Source organism: Carassius auratus, chromosome 34 (genome assembly GCF_003368295.1).
Source record: "Carassius auratus strain Wakin chromosome 34, ASM336829v1, whole genome shotgun sequence".
Lineage (NCBI taxonomy): Eukaryota > Metazoa > Chordata > Actinopteri > Cypriniformes > Cyprinidae > Carassius > Carassius auratus.
Genome location: NC_039276.1, coordinates 15,657,667 through 15,679,003, shown reverse-complemented (window position 1 = coordinate 15,679,003; position 21,337 = coordinate 15,657,667).

The following is a 21,337-nucleotide window of genomic DNA, read 5'->3' as shown; positions in this document are numbered from 1 at the left end:
TGTCTGTCAAAAAACTTTTTCCCACACTGTGCAAAACTTGCACATGGCCTAGATCACATCAGTTAAGGGGGATTGTTTGATTTGCTTAATCAATATTGGTTCACAAGGGGATACACTTCCTTTGCGGACAGGTATTGTCAATCATGTATGATCTGTGCCACAAGCAAAGTGGACAGTGGTCAAATGATGCCACAAGTGGCACACCCAATTCCAAATCAGTGATTTGATAATACAATGTACTAGTGATAATAGCACACCTTTTGCAAATGAAAATATCAGTCAGGAGTGACATTAAAGAACAAATTAATTAAGTGTTGTGAGCAAACAGGACTGACTTGGGTAAAAGCACTCCCCATTATGTTAATGTATATGAGAATAAGAATAAGAACAAAGTCTAACTTGAGTCCATTTGAAATTTTGTTTGACAGGCCAACTTCAAATGGGGTTGGACCAGAACCACAACCACTGTCCTCTACATCCTTGTGTGAAGATGATATGCTAAAGTGTAGTCGAAAGTTGTCTCTTGTTCTCTCTTAGATATCTCAGCAGGTCAAGGACGCTCTGCCCAAGCCAGTTGAAGGAGTCTTGCATGATATCAGCTCTTGCTGATTACACACATAACTTAGGTGAAAGTGGTAGAGAGAGCTATGTGGATATACGCAAGTCACTGCAGGAAGGTTTGAGCGCCACCAGAGGGCTACAGCTCAGTAAAGTGGTTGACCAGCTGCCCCGTGCCAAGGGGGATGTCTGGCTGAACGTCTGGAGAACAAACATACAGTGCTGTATGGGAGCTGAACACGCAGCAACATCACTGTGTGGGGATGATCTGAGGTCAGTTTGGGCCAATGGACATCGAGGGACTTGAGCTGTTAGGAAACATACCATCAGACCACTGCAGCGAAACTACACGACCAACTCGACAGGAGGGAACACAGGCTGTGGAATGGAGCTGAGAAGTTGTTCCATGCTGTAATTACAGCACTTGGGGTCAGCCTTCTCCTAAATTTATGTTGAAATCGCAAGGTATGAACTGATAAGTTTCATGAACACTACTAAGCTGATGATGGAAGGCATCAATAAAAAACTATGAGGACTCAGGCCGATAGCACTGCAAGAATGTTCTGGACCCAATGTCTGCATCTCTTATCAGGGGGTTGCATACTTGTGGGAAATGTATTCAAAACATGACTAATTCAATTCACAGGTTAACAGCTAGAGAAGTAAATGCCAGTGATGATTGGGAATGGAATTGGTTTAAGAGTTTATGCCAGAAAGAAGAATACATTGGGTTAATTGCCATCTCAGCCCTGGCCATGGATTTATTTTTTGCTGTGTATGTGGCCTTGTGTAGTGGGAATGATTAGAAGAGCTGTACATTCAATCATGAAATCTTTAGTAGTTTATCAGATGGTAATGTACCATGTCTTGTGTGAAAGTAAAAATAATGTGAGTCCTTCTGATGAAAATGATGAAGACAATGAGATGCTAAAATCTGACACCTGCGGCAGCTCTACAGAAGAAGAGTTGTAGTAAGCATTACATGCTGTAGAATAAAGAGGGTCTAAAGCAGATCATTGTCCGTGTTACGATGATGCAACTGGAAGAAATGTTAAGAAAGTTTTTTTCTTTTTGAATAACACACTTAAGATTTTTACATATAATCAAATATAAGAGTTATAGTTTCCTTTATAGCTTGCTTATATGTTAGGAATGACTATGTTCCATAAAAAAACAATGCAGATGCTTTTTTCCAGACCGACACTTAATCTCCATTAGAGCATCGCACATCCCCGGTACTTTGAACCGTGGAGTGAGCATGCTTTCGAGGAACGGGATTCCTCAAGGAGATGGAGGCTTCACCCAAGATCAGATCTAATGATTTGGGAGGGAGGAAGTGGATTTGTTTGCCACAAGCTAGAACACGTTTGCTATCTCACTCCCCCCTGCCGGGAGATGCTCTGATATCACGTTGGCCGGAAGCCAGGCTTACGCATTCCCTCCTGTGAAGATTCTGCCTGTGTTGTGCAAATTCAGGGAGGAGAAAGCATCAATTAGACTCGTGGCCCCATGGCCGAATCAGCCCTGGTTCACGGACCTGAGAGAGTTAGTGATGGCTCCCCCATTGCGAATCCCCCTCAGGCAGGACCTACTTTCTCAGGCGAATGGCACAATATAGCACCCCAGCCCCGAGCTGTGGAACCTTCACGCTCTACACTCACGAGTGCTAAACATACTTACAGAGACGCGAGCATCATCAAACATTCGCTGCTACACGCAGATGTGGGGAGTTTTCACAAAATGGTGCTAGAACATTTATGTTGACCTGGGGACCTGTTCCTTGTCGGATGTTTTGCGCTTTCTACAGCACAGTATGGATAGCGGGAGTTTGAAACCATCCACGCTGAGGGTGTATGTGACCGCTTTTGCCGCTTTCGTTCCCCGGTTGACGGGCGAACGATCGGTAAGCATGCTCTGGTAATCAGTTTTCTCAGGGGAGCAAGGAGATTGTGTACTTCATGGCCGCCCTCCGTGCCGCCGTGGGATTTCGCTCTAGTTTTGAGGGCTCTATCTCTTACTACCGTTTGAGCCATTAGCTTCGATTGCGCTTAAGGAGCTCCCCTGAAGACTGCCTTGCTTCTTGCTCTCGCCTTGGCGAAGTGCCTTGGATAATTTCATGAGTTTTTGGTGAACGATATTGCATTGGTTTCAGGCCTGGCGACTGTAATGTCACTCTCCGGCCGAGACCGGGTTTCGTTCCGAAGTCACTCAATACACCATTTTGTTTCCCTGCCCGCCTTATCTGTTAAGCCGTCAGCCTCGCGTGACGCTGATGCTCAGAGCGCCGGGACCCTGTTAGGGTTTTACGGATGTATATGAGTCGCACCAGCTGTTCGTGTGCTTGGTGGATGTAATAAGGGACGTGTGGTTTCTAAACAGAGACTTTCTCACTGGATCGTGGACGCTATCGAATGCCAGGGGAAGGATTATCCCCTCAACATCAGAGCTCATTCTGCGAGGTCAATATAAATGCTTCCTGATGGGCCTGGTCTAGAGGTATGTCTCTCCAGTATTTATGTTTTGCTGAACACCATCAACAGGTTTTACAAGCTGGATGTACCCTCTGTAGCATCACATGTACTTTCGGTGAGTTAAGTTTTATTCATTCTGTTATAACCAGCTATACAGTAGTTACCATGGCTGCTAACTCTGTGTTATGGATTATATGGTTTATGCAGTAGTCACCGCAAACGCCGTCGACTCTGTTTAACTCTCATGCTTGAGTGCTTATTGCTTTGTGTCTGCCCTGGTTTGTGCAGATTTCGATATATTGCTTGAAGTTATGCACATTTTGTTAGGGTCGGAGCAGATGTCTCATTGGCCTAGTTCCGGCTATCAGATGCAAGCACTCTTAGCGACACGGCCATTGGCTAGAACTGTCCTGCTTATGTGTAGGGGTGATTGACTCCGTTCAGGGCTTATCTTCACTGCTCTCACAACGGGATTTTATACAGTTCCCATATACGTCTTAGCTGACATAATGTTGAGTTACCGCCTCGAGAGGGAACGTCTCCCGTTACTGTCGTAACCTCGGTTCCCTAAGAGGCGGGAACGAGACATTACGTTAGCCGCCGTGGCCGCTGTTTGATCAGCTGTGCTAGCGTTCAGTCGTGATTCTGACGTAATTTTCGCGCCCATGCATTTTATACTGCCCGCTGACCCGCCAGTATTTGCATGCTTCGCGACAATTGGCCAGCTGTCCCCAGCTGGCGTTAGCCAATAAGATTTCAGTGAAAGTGGAGAAGGGAAGAGTTCCCAAATTACGTCTTAGCTGATGTAATGTCTCGTTCCCGCCTCTCAGGGAACCGAGGTTACGATAGTTACCGGAGACGTTTTGTAAATTTGGGATTGATTGCATTAATCTCATTTAGGTATCTTTTTAACATACAATGATCAAGGTAGTATATATAGTCCATAGGGACACTGAGTTCTTTGTGTAACCTGTGCACGTAATGGCTTTAGGCTGAAAAACAACTTCTAAAAGAGGAACCATGTACCAGTAACAATTAGTTCTGAGACAGTCTGTACCAGGGAGAGGTGCATGAGATGTACATGAGTTATGATGAAAGCAATACAAAGACAAAACTCTGTTCGGTTTTTCATTCCCAGTCTCTACAAATTGTTATTTAATTAGAATCTCCATGACAGTAGAAAATGACACATTTGAGGGAGACAGGGCATAGAGGAACTACAATAATGTGCAGTATTTGGGAAAAAATAAACCCTTTTTTTTGTTTACGTTAAAGCACTTCAATGTATTTTATTACACCAAATAAACAAAATAATGGTCTTTAAAATAGTATCATATGACCCCTTTAAAAACAGTGCCAAATATCGGTGAGGTCTCCCTCATTTCAGCGACCAGCCAGCTGTGGAATTTCCCGGTGCTCCCCCCAGACCTCTTGGCCTGCACTATGTCACCCCTTTTCCACCACTAGCAATGCCCCTGCTAACATGTCTTTATAACACTGGGACTGGGGATAGAAACAAATTACATTTCTCTTAAATCACTGAACAAACCAGCTCCAGTTTCATATAGGGATATGTTATCTCTAGTTTAGATTTACAGAAAATGTAGGTTTAGATGATAGCAGTCAATCTGTATAGCCAACAGTCATGATGAATTTCCATTTGGGGGAAATCAGCCACAAGGTGACGCTGTTATAAGCATTTTTGTTAATAACGCCACAGCCATGCATAATGTAGCCTAATTAAAATTATTGTTTCTTGTTTTTTTTTTTTTTTTGTCTTTGTTGTAAGCCTCAAAAGTATTAAGTTTATAATATTATAACAGGTTAAATGTAAGTATTATTTTGTGTCTGTAAAGTTTAATTTTTCTAATTCATCCTAAAACTTGGCATATATAATCCACATACCTTCATAGCAAACGATTTCCAAATTTAAGTGTTTAGCAGGGATTTTAATTTTTTTTTTTTTTTTTACATTTGTTTGACCCTTTACGAGCAAAATGCCAGTAACAGAGGAAAGTGCTGACAACGTCTTACTATGGATTACAGAGTCAGACAGAAGTTGACTTGGTTCCATACATTTCTAATGTTAAGAGGATTAATAGTAAATCATTAAATACTAGCCATTTCAATTGAGATATAAAGACTTTAGTAATTGAAGCTTCCACCAGAGTCATGGAACAGGAAATCATACAATTTACATTTTTATTCAAAAATTGCTGTAATGTGGTACTTTTTCTAAAAAAAACAATTAAAAAAAAACAGTTTAGAGGGGATACTAAAAATAATAATTAAATTGAGTGAAAGTAATGAATCTCATTAAGCTTCTGCTATCTACATAGCTTGCAAATTCAGCCACCTTGTGTTTTTTATATACAGCAGCTTCAAAAAAAGGCATGTTTCACTTTTTTTCCTGTGGTATAAACTTTTTATATGCCACTGTTATTAGTCATATAACTTAAATGCCAACAGCCAAACACGACACTTACAAATTAATACAATTTATGAACACACAGAAAAGACAGAAAGATGGGATACTTTTTTTTATTTTTATTTTTTAGTATCAGTCACTCTCAATGGGTCTCATTCATGAAACACGAGCAGAACGAATTTTTGTGTAAATCGCGTGTAAAGTGGTTTTGGCGTAAATTTTTGGATTCATTAAAACGTTCGTATTTTCCAAATGTTAGTTGGTACGAAAGAAATCTACACCTGCTCCCAGCCACGCGTAAATAGTGCGTTTAACATCTGAACGTTTTGCTCATTAATACGGCTGCATTTTAATTCACCTTAATCGGGTACATATTTACACAGCATTTTGAAAAAAATATATATAGTAATTACATAGGCCTACGGTTTTTCTTTTTACTTTTATTATGCGAGCTAATAATAGGATCTGCAAACGGAACACTTTAATCAAATAATTAATTGCTTTCTGGGAAAACTAATAGCCCCTTAATTGTTACGGAAATTGTTTCCTATAAAATGGCCAAAATCAGGCATAACAAGAAACATTTAAGATGGCTGATATAGCGCTTTTGCTAGATTTGGCAGATAGAGCGCTGCGCAAAAGGCGTATTTTCAGAGACCGCGCAGACTTAGTTGCCGACTGCGGTCAAGCCAGCCGCGCTTTGAAAATACACGGTCAAGCCAGCCGCACTTTTTTTTCCTTTGCGCGTGTAATCATGCACTTACGGTACGGGTGCTGAGAGCAGTCAAAATGCATGTAAAGAAGCAGTCGTACACACGTTTCCTTTATACTTTCGCTTATTTTAACTCATTATTGTATATAAACGTTTGTGTTGTACATAAATCATTTTAAATCGTTTATTAGAGATTATAAATTACAATATTAATGATTTTCAGTGTGTGTATATATATATATATATATATATATATATATATATATATATATATATATGTGTGTGTATATATATATATATATATATATATATATATATATATATATATATATATATATATATGTGTGTGTGTGTATATATATATATATATATATATATATATATATATATATATATATATACACACACACATATATTTATATATATATATTTATTTATATTTATATATATATATATATATATATATATATATATATATATATATATATATATATATATATATATATATATACACACACACATATATTTATATATATATATTTATTTATATATATATATATATATATATATATATATATATATATATATATATATATATATATATATATATATATATATATATAATGCATTCTACCAATTGCACTGTCCCAGTTTCCTACACAAAGAAGTGTTCCTTTATATGTTAGCTCATTCTTTCATATCATATGCATTCAGAATGACCCTGACTATCACTGTATTCATTTTCAAAGCATTTTAATGTATAGTTGTGGAGAAAGCTAAAAGCAAAATCACCCCAAATAAAAAATGCATCCGAGAAATTGCAGTGTGTCCCATTTTTCAACATTCATAAAAAAGGTTGCTTTATAGGTTAGCTCATTCTTTCAAATCATATGTATTCAGAGTGATCCTGACAACCACTGTATTAATATTCAAGGCATTTTACTGTATAATTTTGGAGAAAACGAAAAGCAAATTCACCCAAAACATCAAAATCCATTGTTGCACTTACACTTTTTCCCATTTTCCAAAATTCATAAAAGGTGTTCCTATATAGGTTAGCTCATTCTTTCAAGTCATATGTATTCAGAGTGACCCCTACTATCACTGTATTAATATTCAAGGCATTTTACTGTATAGTTTTGGAGAAAACTAAAAGCAAATTCCCGCAAAACATCAATCTCCATTGTTGCACTTAAACTTATTCCCATTTTCAAAAATTCATATAAAGTGTTCCTTTATAGGTTAGCTCATTCTTTTAATGTATATGTATTCAGAGTGACCCAGACTACCACTGTATTAATTATCAAAGGATTTTACTGTATAGTTTTGGAGAAAACTAAAAGCAAATTCACCCAAAATATCAAAATCCATTGTTGCACTTACACTTTTTCCCATTTTCCAAAATTCATAAAAGGTGTTCCTATATAGGTTAGCTCATTCTTTCAAGTCATATGTATTCAGAGTGACCCAGACTACCACTGTATTAATTATCAAGGCATTTTACTGTACAGTTTTGGAGAAAACTAAAAGCAAATTCACCCAAAACATCAAAATCCATTGTTGCACACACTTTTTCCCATTTTCAAAATTTCATATAAAGTGTTCCTTTATAGGTTAGCTCATTCTTTTAATGTATATGTATTTAGAGTGACCCAGACTACCACTGTATTAATTATCAAGGGATTTTACTGTATAGTTTTGGAGAAAACTAAAAGCAAATTCACCCAAAACATCAAAATCCATTGTTGCACTTACACTTTTTCCCATTTTCCAAAATTCATATAAAGTGTTCCTTTATAGGTTAGCTCATTCTTTTAATGTATATGTATTCAGAGTGACCCAGACTACCACTGTATTAATTATCAAGGGATTTTACTGTATAGTTTTGGAGAAAACTAAAAGCAAATTCACCCAAAACATCAAAATCCATTGTTGCAGTTACACTTTTTCCCATTTTCCAAAATTCATATAAAGTGTTCCTTTATAGGTTAGCTCATTCTTTTAATGTATATGTATTCAGAGTGACCCAGACTACCACTGTATTAATTATCAAGGCATTTTACTGTATAGTTTTTTTTAGAAAACTAAAAGCAAATTCACCCAAAACATCAAAATCCATTGTTGCACTTACACTTTTTCCCATTTTCCAAAATTCATAAAAGGTGTTCCTTTATAGGTTAGCTCATTCTTTCAAGTCATATGTATTCAGAGTGACCCCTACTATCACTGTATTAATATTCAAGGCATTTTACTGTATAGTTTTGCAGAAAACTAAAAGCAAATTCCCCCAAAACATCAATCTCCATTTTTGCACTTAAACTTTTTCCCATTTTCAAAAATTCATATAAAGTGTTCCTTTATAGGTTAGCTCATTCTTTTAATGTATATGTATTCAGAGTGACCCAGACTCCCACTGTATTAATTATCAAGGGATTTTACTGTATAGTTTTGGAGAAAACCAAAAGCAAATTCCCGCAAAACATCAATCTCCATTGTTGCACTTAAACTTATTCCCATTTTCAAAAATTCATATAAAGTGTTCCTTTATAGGTTAGCTCATTCTTTTAATGTATATGTATTCAGAGTGACCCAGACTACCACTGTATTAATTATCAAGGCATTTTACTGTATAGTTTTTTTAGAAAACTAAAAGCAAATTCACCCAAAACATCAAAATCCATTGTTGCACTTAAACTTTTTCCCATTTTCCAAAATTCATATAAAGTGTTCCTTTATAGGTTAGCTCATTCTTTTAATGTATATGTATTCAGAGTGACCCAGACTACCACTGTATTAATTATCAAGGGTTTCTACTGTATAGTTGTGGAGAAAACTAAAAGCAAATTCACCCAAAACATCAAAATCCATTGTTGCACTTACACTTTTTCCCATTTTCCAAAATTCATAAAAGATGTTCCTTTATAGGTTAGCTCATTCTTTCAAGTCATACAGTATTGTTCAAAATAATAGCAGTACAATGTGACTAACCAGAATAATCAAGGTTTTTCGTATATTTTTTTATTACACACCCCTTTCAACTAATTCAACTAATTGCCCAATTGCACAGCCTTAAGAGCGTGCATTTCATGAATGCTGGGTCTCATTTGTTTTCTGAGAATCTACTGAACCTACTGGTAACTTGTTTGCAAACAAGTTACCAGTAGGTTCAGTAGATTCTCAGAAAACAAATGAGACCCAGCATTCATGAAATGCACGCTCTTAAGGCTGTGCAATTGGGCAATTGAATTAGTTGAAAGGGGTGTGTTCAAAAAAATAGCAGTGTGGCATTCAATCACTGAGGTCATCAATTTTGTGAAGAAACAGGTGTGAATCAGGTGGCCCCTATTTAAGGATGAAGCCAACACTTGTTGAACATGCATTTGAAAGCTGAGGAAAATGGGTCGTTCAAGACATTGTTCAGAAGAACAGCGTACTTTGATTAAAAAGTTGATTAGAGAAGGGAAAACCTATAAAGAGGTGCAAAAAATGATAGGCTGTTCAGCTAAAATGATCTCCAATGCCTTAAAATGGAGAGCAAAACCAGAGAGACGTGGAAGAAAACGGAAGACAACCATCAAAATGGATAGAAGAATAACCAGAATGGCAAAGGCTCAGCCAATGATCACCTCCAGGATGATCAAAGACAGTCTGGAGTTACCTGTAAGTACTGTGACAGTTAGAAGACGTCTGTGTGAAGCTAATCTATTTTCAAGAATCCCCCGCAAAGTCCCTCTGTTAAAAAAAAGGCATGTGCAGAAGAGGTCACAATTTGCCAAAGAACACATCAACTGGCCTAAAGAGAAATGGAGGAACATTTTGTGGACTGATGAGAGTAAAATTGTTCTTTTTGGGTCCAAGGGCCACAGGCAGTTTGTGAGACGACCCCCAAACTCTGAATTCAAGCCACAGTACACAGTGAAGACAGTGAAGCATGGAGGTGCAAGCATCATGATATGGGCATGTTTCTCCTACTATGGTGTTGGGCCTATTTATCGCATACCAGGGATCATGGATCAGTTTGCATATGTTAAAATACTTGAAGAGGTCATGTTGCCCTATGCTGAAGAGGACATGCCCTTGAAATGGTTGTTTCAACAAGACAATGACCCAAAACACACTAGTAAACGGGCAAAGTCTTGGTTCCAAACCGACAAAATTAATGTTATGGAGTGGCCAGCCCAATCTCCAGACCTTAATCCAATTGAGAACTTGTGGGGTGATATCAAAAATGCTGTTTCTGAAGCAAAACCAAGAAATGTGAATGAATTGTGGAATGTTGTTAAAGAATCATGGAGTGGAATAACAGCTGAGAGGTGCCACAAGTTGGTTGACTCCATGCCACAGAGATGTCAAGCAGCTTTAAAAAACTGTGGTCATACAACTAAATATTAGTTTAGTGATTCACAGGATTGCTAAATCCCAGAAAAAAAAAAAAATGTTTGTACAAAATAGTTTTGAGTTTGTACAGTCAAAGGTAGACACTGCTATTTTTTTTTGAACACACCCCTTTCAACTAATTGCCCAATTGCACAGCCTTAAGAGCGTGCATATCATGAATGCTGGGTCTTGTTTGTTTTCTGACAATCTACTGAACCTACTGGTAACTTGTTTGCCACGTAGCAATAAAAAATATACTAAAAACCTTGATTATTCTGGTTAGTCACATTGTACTGCTATTATTTTGAACAATACTGTATGTATTCAGAGTGACCCCTACTATCACTGTATTAATATTCAAGGCATTTCACTATATAGTTTTTGAGAAACTAAAAGCAAATTCACCCTAAAAAAAAATGCATCCTAGCAATTGTAGTTTGTCCCATTTTCCAACACTCATAAAAAGGTTTGCTTTATAGGTTAGCTCATTTCTTCAGTGGACATGTATTCAGAGTGACCCTGACTATCGCTGTATTAATATTCAAGGCATTTTACTGTATATTTTTTGAGAAAACTAAAATCAAATTCCCCCCAAAAAACTAAATGCTTCCTAGCAATTGCACTGTGTCCCATTTTCCAACACTCATAAAAAGGTTTCCTTTATAGGTTAGCTCATTCTTTCAGTGGACATGTATTCAGAGTGACCTCGAGTATCACTGTATTAATTTTCAAGCCATTTTACTGTATAATTTTGGAGAAAACTAAAAGCAAATTCACCCAAAACAACAAAATGCATCCTAGCAATTGCAGTTTATCCAATTTTCCAAAATTCATATAAAGTGTTCCTTTATAGGTTAGCTCATTCTTTTAATGCATATGTATTCAGAGTGACCCCTACTATTACTGGATTCATTTTCAAGGCATTTCACTGTATAGTTTTTGAGAAACTAAAAGCAAATTCACCCTAAAAAAATGCATCCTAGCAATTGTAGTTTGTCCCATTTTCCAACACTCATAAAAAGGTTTGCTTTATAGGTTAGCTCATTTCTTCAGTGGACATGTATTCAGAGTGACCCTGACTATCGCTGTATTAATATTCAAGTCAGTTTACTGTATATTTTTTGAGAAAACTAAAATCAAATTCCCCCCAAAAAACTAAATGCATCCTAGCAATTGCACTGTGTCCCATTTTCCAACACTCATAAAAAGGTTTCCTTTATAGGTTAGCTCATTCTTTCAGTGGACATGTATTCAGAGTGACCCCGAGTATCACTGTATTAATTTTCAAGCCATTTTACTGTATAATTTTGGAGAAAACTAAAAGCAAATTCACCCAAAACAACAAAATGCATCCTAGCAATTGCAGTTTATCCAATTTTCCAAAATTCATATAAAGTGTTCCTTTATAGGTTAGCTCATTCTTTTAATGCATATGTATTCAGAGTGACCCCTACTATTACTGGATTCATTTTCAAGGCATTTCACTGTATAGTTTTTGAGAAACTAAAAGCAAATTCACCCTAAAAAAATGCATCCTAGCAATTGTAGTTTGTCCCATTTTCCAACACTCATAAAAAGGTATGCTTTATAGGTTAGCTCATTTCTTCAGTGGACATGTATTCAGAGTGACCCTGACTATCGCTGTATTAATATTCAAGGCATTTTACTGTATATTTTTTGAGAAAACTAAAATCAAATTCCCCCCAAAAAACTAAATGCATCCTAGCAATTGCACTGTGTCCCATTTTCCAACACTCATAAAAAGGTTTCCTTTATAGGTTAGCTCATTCTTTCAGTGGACATGTATTCAGAGTGACCCTGACTATCAATATATTCATTGTCAAGTTTTTTTGTGAAATGAGCTAACCTATAAAGGGTTCCTTTATAGGTTAGCTCATTCTTTCAAGTCATATGTATTCAGAGTGACCATAACTATCGCTGTATTCATTTATAAGGCATTTTACTGTATAGTTCTTGAGAAAACTAAAAGCAAAATCATCGAAAACAACAAAATGCACGACACTCCTCCGCCGCCCAGTGGATGGCGACGGCTCTACCAGGTTTTGGGCAGCCGGGAGGAGTCCCCGTTCTCTGCTCCTCCCCTTTCCGGGGGATGGCAGCAGGCTCGGGCCCCTGGCGAACGGTGCCATCTCCTCCGCTCCCTCAAGCGTCCACGGCGGCACACTGCCTCGCACTGCTCGATGGCACCGCAGACTCACCACAGCGACAAGTTATCTTCAGCAGCGCGTCCCTCCTTCCTCCCAGGTTTCGGCACCAGTGTAACACTATAAAAGCTTCTGAATCTTGGGAAGGAGGCGGGAACCAGCGGACATTCAAAATAAGCTTTAATAATAAAATTAACACAAAACAGCGGACGGCTGCAATTCAACCTAATGGAACTTAAACAAGAGTTTCATCAAGACTGAAAAACCGAAATAAGATGTGATAGGGATTATTTAACCTATATTATGACATTTCACAGATACAAATGCAAATATGTAATTTTTTATGCAGTGAAACAAAAACCTAATATGAGAAGATGATTTAAGGTGTACGCATCAGTGTGCAGAAGACAGTCAATAATTGTTCACAGGTGTTGAAGCCACACTAGGCACTGTTGTGCAGTCTGATGGGATATACAACAGTATGCCCAAAGTGCTATTATTCCTTAAGATGCACAAAGTTGTTTTCTAAAACAAGAAAGGCAAAAAAAGAAGAAGAAAAAACCCACAAATAAATGTATAATATATATAAATATCATGTATTTATATAAAATGCATAATGTTTATAAAAGTACAAAGAATATGATAAAATAAAGATTAGTAAAATTAAAAATTAAAAAATTTGTGTTGTCACCTAGCTTACCATGTGTAATCTTGTTGTATCTTGTTGTATCAATGGATTTTAATTGAGATTGATCATTCTAAAATCCGTTTTAATACAATTATAATCGATCAGTTACATGTAAGGAGAAACAAGAAATTGCAGCTAAGCAAACCTATTCAACAGACTTATGATTATGGGAAACAAACAAAGCAAAACAAATAATTGCTTTTCAAGCATAATCACCATTAACAATACAACAACCTCAGGGCTATAAAAGCAAAGACATAAGAAATTTAACTAAAAATTATAAACCATGGACACAAATAAGGACTTCTCAGAGGTAATTAACCTAATCATTTTCTATGGTTAAAATTAAGATTTGAACTTAATTAAATGTGACACTAATAATTAAAATGTAAGAAGAGGTTGAGTGTATCAGGAGGGTATTTCCTATTTCCACCTTATGGGTGTTTGAAAATTGGTAATGGTGCAACTGGTAGAATGAATTTTTATTTTTAAGTGATTTTGCCATTAATCTTATTCAAAACCATACAGTCAAAATAAAAAAAATATGATCATCCCACCCCTATCAGGAATGCTGAATCCCTGACAATTTTCAAGCGACAGCTGAAAGCTCATCTCTTTCAAAACTACTTGGCTTCATCGAAAAAAAAAAACAACTCTATTTATTCCTTCTTTTTCTAGCTTTTACTTATTTGAACAATGTCTAAAACTTGGTATTACAAACACTTCCTGTGTCTGTTTGCCTCTAAGAAGAATCACTTTATGTATCCCGAAATTGTGAGTCGCTTTGGATAAAAGCGTCTACAAAATGACTAAATGTAAATCCATCCATCCATCCATCATCTTCCACTTATACGGGGCCGGGTCGCGGGGTCAACAGTCTAAGCAGAGACGCCCAGACTTCCCTCTCCCAAGCCACTTCTTCCTGTCACGCTGTCAGTCTCTTTTTTCCTGGGTGTCCCCTAGTGAGCTCACTTCTCCTTAGGCACTTCACCATAGGCACTTTAATTCCGCTAGTCTGGTCGTGTCGTCACAGTAATTGCACTCCAATTAAATCGCACAGGTGCTGACAATCCTTTGTCATTAGTCTCCCTATATAGAGCTGTCTTTCTCTGTTGTCTGTATGGAGTCCTTATCCTATGTGTCTATGCTCTCGTCTCCCGAGACTTCACCTACCTTCTCGTTCCTCCGAGTTTCCCGTTTCATCCAGTTCCCTCTTTTGGTTTGTTTGTCTATCAAGACTGTTTATTTTGAATTTACCCTTCTGTTAATAAAACCCATACCTTGCTATTGGATCCTGCCCTCTCCGTGTGTTTATCCTAAACCCAACCGTCACACTTCCAGGTCAGCCGGGAGACATAGTCCCTCCAGCGTGTCCTAGGTCTTCTCCAGGACTCTGCTTCTGCTTTGAAAATGAATCCATATATAGTATGGGTGATAGTATGGGTGATAGTATGGGTCACTCTGAATACATATGATTTGAAAGAATAAAGCAACCCTAAAAGAATGAGCTAACCTATAAATCAACCCTTTTTATGAATGTTGGAAAAGGGGAAAAAGTGTAAGTGCAACAATGGAGTTTGATGTTTTGGGTGAATTTGCTTTTAGTTTTCTCCAAAACTATACAGTAAAATGCCTTGATAATTAATACAGTGGTAGTCTGGGTCACTCTGAATACATATACATTAAAAGAATGAACTAACCTATAAAGGAACACCTTTTATGAATGTTGGAAAATGGGAAAAAGTGTAAGTGCAACAATGGATTTGGATGTTTTGGGTGAATTTGCTTTTAGTTTTCTCCAAAACTATACAGTAAAATCCCTTGATAATTAATACAGTGGTAGTCTGGGTCACTCTGAATACATATACATTAAAAGAATGAGCTAACATATAAAGGAACACTGTATATGAATTTTTGAAAATGGGAAAAAGTTTAAAGTGCAAAAATGGAGATTGATGTTTTGGGGGAATTTGCTTTTAGTTTTCTGCAAAACTATACAGTAAAATGCCTTGAATATTAATACAGTGATAGTAGGGGTCACTCTGAATACATATGACTTGAAAGAATGAGCTAACCTATAAAGGAACACCTTTTATGAATTTTGGAAAATGGGAAAAAGTGTAAGTGCAACAATGGATTTTGATGTTTTGGGTGAATTTGCTTTTAGTTTTCTAAAAAAACTATACAGTAAAATGCCTTGAATATTAATACAGTGATAGTACGGGTCACTCTGAATACATATGACTTGAAAGAATGAGCTAACCTATATAGGAACACCTTTTATGAATTTTGGAAAATGGGAAAAAGTGTAAGTGCAACAATGGAGTTTGATGTTTTGGGTGAATTTGCTTTTAGTTTTCTCCAAAACTATACAGTAAAATGCCTTGAAAATGAATACAGTGATAGTACGGGTCACTCTGAATACATATGACTTGAAAGAATGAGCTAACCTATATAGGAACACCTTTTATGAATTTTGGAAAATGGGAAAAAGTGTAAGTGCAACAATGGATTTGGATGTTTTGGGTGAATTTGCTTTTAGTTTTCTCCAAAACTATACAGTAAAATCCCTTGATAATTAATACAGTGGTAGTCTGGGTCACTCTGAATACATATACATTAAAAGAATGAGCTAACCTATAAAGGAACACTTTATATGAATTTTTGAAAATGGGAAAAAGTTTAAGTGCAAAAATGGAGATTGATGTTTTGGGGGAATTTGCTTTTAGTTTTCTGCAAAACTATACAGTAAAATGCCTTGAATATTAATACAGTGATAGTAGGGGTCACTCTGAATACATATGACTTGAAAGAATGAGCTAACCTATAAAGGAACACCTTTTATGAATTTTGGAAAATGGGAAAAAGTGTAAGTGCAACAATGGATTTTGATGTTTTGGGTGAATTTGCTTTTAGTTTTCTCCAAAACTATACAGTAAAATCCCTTGATAATTAATACAGTGGTAGTCTGGGTCACTCTGAATACATATACATTAAAAGAATGAGCTAACCTATAAAGGAACACTTTATATGAAATTTTGAAAATGGGAATAAGTTTAAGTGCAACAATGGAGATTGATGTTTTGCGGGAATTTGCTTTTAGTTTTCTCCAAAACGATACAGTAAAATGCCTTGAATATTAATACAGTGATAGTAGGGGTCACTCTGAATACATATGACTTGAAAGAATGAGCTAACCTATAAAGGATCACCTTTTATATATTTTGGAAAATGGGAAAAAGTGTGTGCAACAATGGATTTTGATGTTTTGGGTGAATTTGCTTTTAGTTTTCTCCAAAACTGTACAGTAAAATGCCTTGATAATTAATACAGTGGTAGTCTGGGTCACTCTGAATACATATGACTTGAAAGAATGAGCTAACCTATATAGGAACACCTTTTATGAATTTTGGAAAATGGGAAAAAGTGTAAGTGCAACAATGGATTTTGATATTTTGGGTGAATTTGCTTTTAGTTTTCTCCAAAACTATACAGTAAAATCCCTTGATAATTAATACAGTGGTAGTCTGGGTCACTCTGAATACATATACATTAAAAGAATGAGCTAACCTATAAAGGAACACTTTATATGAATTTTTGAAAATGGGAATAAGTTTAAGTGCAACAATGGAGATTGATGTTTTGCGGGAATTTGCTTTTAGTTTTCTCCAAAACTATACAGTAAAATGCCTTGAATATTAATACAGTGATAGTAGGGGTCACTCTGAATACATATGACTTGAAAGAATGAGCTAACCTATATAGGAACACCTTTTATGAATTTTGGAAAATGGGAAAAAGTGTAAGTGCAACAATGGATTTTGATGTTTTGGGTGAATTTGCTTTTAGTTTTCTCCAAAACTATACAGTAAAATGCCTTGATAATTAATACAGTGGTAGTCTGGGTCACTCTGAATACATATGACTTGAAAGAATGAGCTAACCTATATAGGAACACCTTTTATGAATTTTGGAAAATGGGAAAAAGTGTAAGTGCAACAATGGATTTTGATATTTTGGGTGAATTTGCTTTTAGTTTTCTCCAAAACTATACAGTAAAATGCCTTGAAAATGAATACAGTGATAGTACGGGTCACTCTGAATACATATACATTAAAAGAATGAGCTAACCTATAAAGGAACACTTTATATGAATTTTTGAAAATGGGAAAAAGTTTAAGTGCTACAATGGAGATTGATGTTTTGCGGGAATTTGCTTTTAGTTTTCTCCAAAACTATACAGTAAAATGCCTTGAATATTAATACAGTGATAGTAGGGGTCACTCTGAATACATAAGACTTGAAAGAATCAGCTAACCTATAAAGGAACACCTTTTATGAATTTTGGAAAATGGGAAAAAGTGTAAGTGCAACAATGGATTTGGATGTTTTGGGTGAATTTGCTTTTAGTTTTCTCCAAAACTATACAGTAAAATGCCTTGAAAATGAATACAGTGATAGTACGGGTCACTCTGAATGCATATGACTTGAAAGAATGAGCTAACCTATATAGGAACACCTTTTATGAATTTTGGAAAATGGGAAAAAGTGTAAGTGCAACAATGGATTTGGATGTTTTGGGTGAATTTGCTTTTAGTTTTCTCCAAAACTATACAGTAAAATCCCTTGAAAATTAATACAGTGGTAGTCTGGGTCACTCTGAATACATATGACTTGAAAGAATGAGCTAACCTATATAGGAACACCTTTTATGAATTTTGGAAAATGGGAAAAAGTGTAAGTGCAACAATGGATTTTGATATTTTGGGTGAATTTGCTTTTAGTTTTCTCCAAAACTATACAGTAAAATGCCTTGAATATTAATACAGTGATAGTAGGGGTCACTCTGAATACATATGACTTGAAAGAATGAGCTAACCTATATAGGAACACCTTTTATGAATTTTGGAAAATGGGAAAAAGTGTAAGTGCAACAATGGAGATTGATGTTTTGCGGGAATTTGCTTTTAGTTTTCTCCAAAACGATACAGTAAAATGCCTTGAATATTAATACAGTGATAGTAGGGGTCACTCTGAATACATATGACTTGAAAGAATGAGCTAACCTATAAAGGATCACCTTTTATATATTTTGGAAAATGGGAAAAAGTGTGTGCAACAATGGATTTTGATGTTTTGGGTGAATTTGCTTTTAGTTTTCTCCAAAACTATACAGTAAAATGCCTTGATAATTAATACAGTGGTAGTCTGGGTCACTCTGAATACATATGACTTGAAAGAATGAGCTAACCTATATAGGAACACCTTTTATGAATTTTGGAAAATGGGAAAAAGTGTAAGTGCAACAATGGAGATTGATGTTTTGCGGGAATTTGCTTTTAGTTTTCTCCAAAACTATACAGTAAAATGCCTTGAATATTAATACAGTGATAGTACGGGTCACTCTGAATACATATGACTTGAAAGAATGAGCTAACCTATATAGGAACACCTTTTATGAATTTTGGAAAATGGGAAAAAGTGTAAGTGCAACAATGGATTTTGATGTTTTGGGTGAATTTGCTTTTAGTTTTCTCCAAAACTATACAGTAAAATCCCTTGATAATTAATACAGTGGTAGTCTGGGTCACTCTAAATACATATACATTAAAAGAATGAGCTAACCTATAAAGGAACACTTTATATGAAATTTTGAAAATGGGAAAAAGTGTGTGCAACAATGGATTTTGATGTTTTGGGTGAATTTGCTTTTAGTTTTCTCCAAAACTGTACAGTAAAATGCCTTGATAATTAATACAGTGGTAGTCTGGGTCACTCTGAATACATATGACTTGAAAGAATGAGCTAACCTATATAGGAACACCTTTTATGAATTTTGGAAAATGGGAAAAAGTGTAAGTGCAACAATGGATTTTGATATTTTGGGTGAATTTGCTTTTAGTTTTCTCCAAAACTATACAGTAAAATCCTTTGATAATTAATACAGTGGTAGTCTGGGTCACTCTGAATACATATACATTAAAAGAATGAGCTAACCTATAAAGGAACACTTTATATGAATTTTTGAAAATGGGAATAAGTTTAAGTGCAACAATGGAGATTGATGTTTTGCGGGAATTTGCTTTTAGTTTTCTCCAAAACTATACAGTAAAATGCCTTGAATATTAATACAGTGATAGTAGGGGTCACTCTGAATACATATGACTTGAAAGAATGAGCTAACCTATATAGGAACACCTTTTATGAATTTTGGAAAATGGGAAAAAGTGTAAGTGCAACAATGGATTTTGATGTTTTGGGTGAATTTGCTTTTAGTTTTCTCCAAAACTATACAGTAAAATGCCTTGATAATTAATACAGTGGTAGTCTGGGTCACTCTGAATTCATATACATTAAAAGAATGAGCTAACCTATAAAGGAACACTGTATATGAATTTTTGAAAATGGGAAAAAGTTTAAGTGCAACAATGGAGATTGATGTTTTGGGTGAATTTGCTTTTAGTTTTCTCCAAAACTATACAGTAAAATGCCTTGATAATTAATACAGTGGTAGTCTGGGTCACTCTGAATACATATACATTAAAAGAATGAGCTAACCTATAAAGGAACACTTTATATGAATTTTTGAAAATGGGAAAAAGTTTAAGTGCTACAATGGAGATTGATGTTTTGCGGGAATTTGCTTTTAGTTTTCTCCAAAACTATACAGTAAAATGCCTTGAATATTAATACAGTGATAGTAGGGGTCACTCTGAATACATAAGACTTGAAAGAATCAGCTAACCTATAAAGGAACACCTTTTATGAATTTTGGAAAATGGGAAAAAGTGTAAGTGCAACAATGGATTTGGATGTTTTGGGTGAATTTGCTTTTAGTTTTCTCCAAAACTATACAGTAAAATGCCTTGAAAATGAATACAGTGATAGTACGGGTCACTCTGAATGCATATGACTTGAAAGAATGAGCTAACCTATATAGGAACACCTTTTATGAATTTTGGAAAATGGGAAAAAGTGTAAGTGCAACAATGGATTTGGATGTTTTGGGTGAATTTGCTTTTAGTTTTCTCCAAAACTATACAGTAAAATCCCTTGATAATTAATACAGTGGTAGTCTGGGTCACTCTGAATACATATACATTAAAAGAATGAGCTAACCTATAAAGGAACACTGTATATGAATTTTTGAAAATGGGAAAAAGTTTAAGTGCAACAATGGAGATTGATGTTTTGGGTGAATTTGCTTTTAGTTTTCTCCAAAACTATACAGTAAAATGCCTTGAATATTAATACAGTGAAAGTAGGGGTCACTCTGAATACATATGACTTGAAAGAATGAGCTAACCTATAAAGGAACACCTTTTATGAATTTTGGAATATGGGAAAAAGTGTTAAGTGCAACAATGGATTTTGATGTTTTGGGTGAATTTGCTTTTAGTTTTCTCCAAAACTATACAGTAAAATGCCTTGATAATTAATACAGTGGTAGTCTGGGTCACTCTGAATACATATACATTAAAAGAATGAGCTAACCTATAAAGGAACACTTTATATGAATTTTGGAAAATGGGAAAAATTTTAAGTGCAACAATGGATTTTGATGTTTTGGGTGAATTTGCTTTTCGTTTTCTCCAAAATTATACAGTAAAATGCCTTGAATATTAATACAGTGGTAGTCAGGATCACTCTGAATACATATGATTTGAAAGAATGAGCTAACCTATAAAGCAACCTTTTTTATGAATGTTGAAAAATGGGACACACTGCAATTTCTCGGATGCATTTTTTATTTGGGGTGATTTTGCTTTTAGCTTTCTCCACAACTATACATTAAAATGCTTTGAAAATGAATACAGTGATAGTCAGGGTCATTCTGAATGCATATGATATGAAAGAATGAGCTAACATATAAAGGAACACTTCTTTGTGTAGGAAACTGGGACAGTGCAATTGGTAGAATGCATTATATATATATAT